Source organism: Solea solea, chromosome 3, assembly GCF_958295425.1.
Source record: "Solea solea chromosome 3, fSolSol10.1, whole genome shotgun sequence".
Taxonomy (NCBI): Eukaryota; Metazoa; Chordata; class Actinopteri; order Pleuronectiformes; family Soleidae; genus Solea; species Solea solea.
In genome coordinates this window covers 18,257,485-18,264,211 of record NC_081136.1, presented here as the reverse complement: position 1 = coordinate 18,264,211, position 6,727 = coordinate 18,257,485, and positions in this window count along the sequence as shown.

The following is a 6,727-nucleotide window of genomic DNA, read 5'->3' as shown; positions in this document are numbered from 1 at the left end:
GGGGGGGGGGAAGCAGGTGTCGGTTCTTTTCCCACTTGTCATCAGAAAATCAAGTGAGTTTACTTTCCCATTCTCCACGTTTGGTTGGATCACATAATTAGGTCGACATGTTTACCACAAGTATGAAACTCCAGGTTTGCACTTTGTGTAGAAAATTGACTGTTGAGTCATCAACATTGAACCTGTTGATGTAACTGACATGAATCATGCGGAAAGCTAAAAGCTATTTGCTGTAGACAACTGAGTTTCACCCTGGATTTTATGTGGATTGTAATACATTTAATTTTCATTCAGTAAAGAAATAATACATAGATTATTATAAATAATATTAAAAATAGAAATGGTTATAAAATGTATTGCAAGTCATTACTTTTTTTTTTCTTTCTACTGCGTATATTTATTTTAACCGTTGGTCGATAATTACCCTCCCTTTTATTGGCTCCTGTAGAAATTACATGACAACCATTCTGTTCAAAAAGCACGTGCTGCAGTCCTTTTATTGCTTTCATAGAGCAGGTGTCTACAGTGCAGTGTGCACAGTCAAACTCAGGACATCACACAGACGTCTGATTTTGTGTATGTACAGTATGTGCATGTTTGTGTGTTTTAAACACACGATGAAAGTGAACGTTTTGTAGAGTTTGACTTTTATGAGGACTTTGCTGCTAACATGGAAGGTTCTCGTTTCTAGGCAGAAGAATCGTAACGTCTGTCACAAATGTACTGTATCCTTCAGTCTGTCAACATGAAGTAGGAAGTGTCTGCCACAGTCGCTCTGTTGTCTGTGGTGATTTACTCTAACCTGGGTCACTGGCAGTGCGCTCCATTTGTAGTCGGAACTCGAGGTTCTTTGAGGTTCATGTGTTTAATAACACCCCTCTTGTATTTGTTTCACAGTAAATCAGTGGCACACATATTACTGTTTAATTTTTAACTGTAGACATGTTGCTAAGATGTTTGTTTGCGCAAAATACCAAATAGAGTGTTGTTATCAACTGGTATTGCTAGTATTAGTAGTATTAGAACAGCACCACATATGGTCATGATCGCTGTTGAGTTTTAGCACTGCCATAGAAATACGTTGGGGGTAGGAAGAGTATGAGTATTATTATTGATTATTTGCTTGATCATAAAAGATCTATCAGTTACTGTCACTATATGTCATATATTAAGATACAAAACAACAGTTTTGTCATTGATTGCATCCAAAAAAGGATAATGACTCCAATGATGAGCTCATTTATGGTGCATCTATTACCACATGGTGGCAGCAACAGAATTTAGTCAGTGGACTTAATGTGTGTTTGGGGAAGTGATTTGTGTAGTGAAGTGAAGGTTTCTTGAAGCGACTATTTTAAGTTCAACACGCTTTAGATTTCACACCAGTGATGACATTTACCAGGGTCTCTGAATGCATCTCATTAGCTTCTCTAATCAGCTCAATGCATGGTGAACCCTGCATTACTTTAACTAGGTATCATGCGCTGGTGTTTAGAATATTCCCTCGAACAATGCCATTGAATATTAAAATAACATCTTAGCTTGAAATGTCCATCCCTACTTGCAGCGCCATAACTTTAAAGCATGGCCACAGCGGATCGTCTATCCACATTTGGCAGAAACCTTTCCTGACAACCCTCCCATTTTTTGGGCTGAGATCCAGCATGAGGAATACACTTAGGATATCCACGTCAACCCTTCTCAGCTGAACATGGTTTAAATTGGCAAACACATTATCAGGTTTATTTAAAAGTTGCTGTTCTGGGAAAATGAGCTAGACCTTAACCTCTGTGCTTGGATATTTCTCTTGAAAATACTCTTTGGGATTATTTTCCTTTGTGTCATCTTTACTTCTGGTACCATGGATGGTCTCGATGCTGTATCTCTGCTCTACAGTGTCCTTGAATTTCAGATAAAGAGCCTGAGAAAATTATTTCAGCTCAGACTCCAATATACTTTCCTTTACTCAAATCAACTGACTGGACTTCCAACACATTGGAAGCAATGATGGTCTGTGATGATGATGATGTTTCACAGGTAGCGTGTGACAGTTTCTGTTGGGACTGATGTATAAGAGCTTTAGGTCATGTCCAGATTTGTGCCTTGATTCTTGTGACAATCTCCCTCTGTCATGTTTAGCTTGACTGCTATGAAAGGAAGATGAGGCTTGTGAACTGAGATTGAGAAAGAGGCTAACGTGCTAAATGGTTTGTTTGGATCAAACTGACCAAAGAAGCTACAACAGTACTTTACCTTTATCCCTTCCACATCCTACACTGTCTAAAGGTTTGGTGTCGGGTGCTGAAGGCAGCTTCTGGAAGTTACCAGGCTAGTGTCTATCAGGAAAAGCTACTAATGTCGCCATTGTTGGATGCTTTTTATCCGGCAGAAACGCAGACAACCAGTTAGAACAGCTTTGTCTTTGTGAGCATAATTTGATTTGATTAGCTCGTGCTTTGACTGCCCCTTTGAAATGTGACCTTTGCTCAACAACAGAAGGGCTTAAATTCATGACATTAGGAAAAGTTATTAGTTATTCCAACTAAAACCAGGCTTTTAAAATAAATGTAAACATGTTTGTCTAAATCAAATTTCGAACTGACATACCCAGATGATGCAATTGGGGGTCGAGCTACTGCTTCTAAAAATATGATATTTTTCATTTATTGGTGAATGGTAAAGTGTTGAGAACACTGTTGCTATGCAGCAGCAATGCCAGCATAATGCAAGGAACATTGAGGACAAATTCGACACAACTACACTTACAACATGAACTTGAATGGGCTCCACCGTATTTGTAATCTCAGCAAAAACATTGCACCTTGTGAATATTTTAGAAACATTCCACTCGAATACTACCTACTCATCTTAATGTTGGGATGGAACTGTTGTGTTGGTGTGTGTCGTCACAACTGCTCGTCCAACTCTAGGTCTTTGGCACCAGTGTTTCTCTAAACAGGGTCTGTGTTCAGAGTTCCCAGATTTCAAATGATCATGATCATGTGTGATCATTCAAATGATCATGATACATATAGGCCCTTTTTAAAAAAAAAAAAAAAAAACCCAAAAACCTTCACAGTTCAGTGAGTATATGTATGATAAAATCTCTCGGCATATGAACACACATAGACATGATATGTTTTTCCTCTAGATGTGACGTCATCACGTGACATCAGTCGGAGAATCTCAATGCTTATTAGTTCTAGCGCCGTTGTATGAGGCGAAGTTTAAGACATTTTTCCACTCCAGCAAATGGAGTAAATGACATGAAAATGTGTTGGGCTGTTTGCGCCACCTGGCCCAGCCAACACAAAATGTGCATTTACTTGCTTCTGTGCATTCACTTTGTAAACTTGCTGCTTGAAACATTCATACTGCGAACGATGTGGCCACAACATGCAGCTCTCCACCATCACCAGGCTTGAATATAAGAAAATTAGCTAAAGTCAAACCTCCAACCTATGGGCAGATAACCGCCATGTTCACATTTCAAAGACAAAACATTTAATAAGTGGCAGACATCAGAGTGGGTCAGGTAAGGTGGTTGTATTTTTTAGGGGAAAACAGAAGAAGAAGAAAATCTATATTTTTTACTTAGTACAAGCACCATGATGTAATTACCTCAATCAGAACCTATTTTACTGTCAAATGTTCTATTGTTGTAAAATACAATTATTTTGTGAATTGTAAAACCTGACAGTTTTTAAAAAAAAACAAAAAAAAAACAATGGAAAGTAATGTTGGTTCAGAGCGTGTTTGTATATTATTGTGGATTCTCTTTTCTTTTTTTTGAGGGCATTGTTTTGGTTCGTACTTGTTGACGCGCGATGAAAAAGCAGAAGCTTCTAGATACTGTCGACATGTCACACACCCTCTTCATCTTCCTCTTAGTTCTCTGATGGCTCTTTGGTTTGTAGATTCACTCTGTACTAATGGATCTGTTCATTTCAGTTTGACTCTTAACATAGGGGATTTTGGTTTGAGGGCTTTTGTTTCATAATAATTGCTGACCTTGTTTTTTAATAAATACACATGAAATGTGGTTCATGATCTTTTTGGTTTTAAACGATGTAAGTTTTTCCAAAAAGGTGCAATCAAAGAGCATTTCTAATGTATTTCTTTTAATCATGTTATGTCTCCACAGTTTGTTGGGTGCCTCCTGTTATGTAAATATTACTGATTAAATTAATTTAAGTATTTCTGTCCGTTCACGTGTCGTTTCTTCATTTTCTTTTTGTCGTTTTTCATGGTGCAACTTTCTTCCTGCATAAAAGTTGCATGTTAACTGATTTATCTCTCAATTTATGAAGTCAAGACTTTTGTTGTGACAAAACAATGACGTCAAATGCATAAGACACTTTAACTAATTAATATTGATTGTATTGTCTTTGAAGACACAAACTACCTCTAAATGACAAAAAATAAATACTTGAAAAAATAAGTATTAAAAGAGAGGAAAAAAAAGTCTTTCATATATTTGATGAACCAGACTTGTGCAAGTCCACAATTCTCTTCCTGATATCTTGGCTGATTTCTTTTGACTTTCCCCTGATGTTACACAAAGAAGCAGTGTGTTTCAGGTGTGCCTTAAAATACATCTACCGGTGTGTCTCTAATTAACTCAAATGTTGTCAGAAGCTTCCAAAGACAAGACATCTTCATTTGGCCTTTCCCAAATTGTTTAAAGGCATAATAATATTAGTGTATGTAAACTTCTGACTTTGAAGAAAGTAAAGAAATATTTCTCTCATTATTCTGGCATTCTGATTTCATGTCAGACAGTGAGAAAAAAAGCACATGTGTCTTTTTATATAGTGTATGTAAACTTCTGGTTTTAACTGTAATTGCCAACATCTCTGATTTAAAGAGGAAATAAAGAGATCCCACATGTCTTCATAAATGTTCCACTATCTTTGATAACGTGTTATTTTTTTCAACTCAGTAAATATATATTACTTTTTAGGTGCACATTGCAGCGATGTAACTAAAATAAAAAAGTAATTTCATCAAGATGAAGCTTCACCTAATGGGGCCACATACAGTGCAATGTGATCTCATAATAGCATAATAACCTGTAAACAACACAAATTCCACATTTTTCCCTTTGCTTTTCATTTAATGAAGTAACATATTATGAACATCCTGACAATTTTGGAGAAAAATAAGTGCAATTTCAACAATATTATGCCTAAGTTTACCATTTACACGTGTGCAATGCAATTTAAGGCCCAAAACATTTAGTCAGGTATCTGGAAGTGAAAAATGTAAGTGAACCGACCCCCCTCTGGTGGGTCGGTTCTGGCCCACGGGCCGTACGTTTGGCACCCCTGGTTTATAAGGAGCAAAGGTGGTCAAGAGAAAAACACAGTGAAAGCAAAGTTTAGAGGGGAACAACCTGTCCAACTTGTAAGTTTTAGAGACATTCTAAGTTTAATGCTAATAATAGAGGAGAGGACGTGTTTTCATGTGTTCACATACACCAGCAGCAAAACACATGGACTGGATTTAACTGACTGACTGGACTGGATGAGGTTTACGTTTTCTTTCTTTTCTGTTCTCCTTTCAGTCCTCTCTTTCCATCCTTTATTGCTTTTCTTTTCCCTTTCCTTCCATCCTTTCTTTTTTCTTTGTTTCCTTCTTTCCCTCTCTTTTCTCTCCTTCCCTTGTTCAGTCCCTTCTTTCTATTGATTCTTTCTTTCCATTCCCTTTTTCTTTATTTCCTCCATCCCTTCTCTCATTGCTGTCCTTTTCTTTCAGTTGCCTCTTTTTGTTCATTCTTTACTTCTTTCATCCCTGCTTTAATTCTGTCTCCTTTATGGCTTCCCTTCTCTCTCCTTCTTTCTTCCAGTCCTTTCCTTTCTTACTCTCTCTATCAGAATCAGGAGATGTTTGTGAAACAGCAGCACAGTCTCAGACATTTTAAATATATCAACAAAAAGAAGATAAATGCAAAATATACACATAAGCAGGACAATTTAAATATTAAATATCAACAGTGATACAAAGAAGAAAGTCATTATTAGAATAAAGTAAAAATATGACAGTTACGTGTAAAAGTATAAGGACACACAGCATAACTGTATTGCTTTAGTACCTTTTACAAAGTGCTGTCACAGAGCAGATTAATGAAAGACCTGGTCCTTTAATTTAACTGTAATCTGTTCGCATTACAGTGCAACCAGTTTGATGAAGTCCACTGATGCTTCACACTTTAACCTGCACATTTTATAATAACGTAAGGGTAGTATATAAGCAGGGGGCAATTATCTGTAATTATCCTCACCAGAGCTGAACTTCAGGGCCCCAGAGCACTTCTCATTGGCTGATTTGATGCAAGGGCGGGCACTGCACAGGTGTTGCTATTGGGTGTGGTGGCTTTGTATATTGGGTGTGCACCATTCACGCCATGAGTCATGCATTGTGTTGTTATTGTAGTCACGTTGTTGTTTCAATCTTGAGTATTTGATATTGTGAGATTTTGAATGCTGCCATTTGGTGGCGCTATTGATATGATAATATATGTCATCAGATTGGCATTGTTTGTGTGATGGCATTATTCAGCTGCCATTTTGTGTCAAAGGTGCTGTGGTCCCCTCTCTCACTGTGTTTTGTTGTGAGCGTATGAAAGTAATATGTGGTATTTTTGGATTGCATTATTCGATTTTCCTGCATGGCCCCACCAGTATATCCAGACCAAAATCACCACTGGTCTCTTTTACTATTGTGG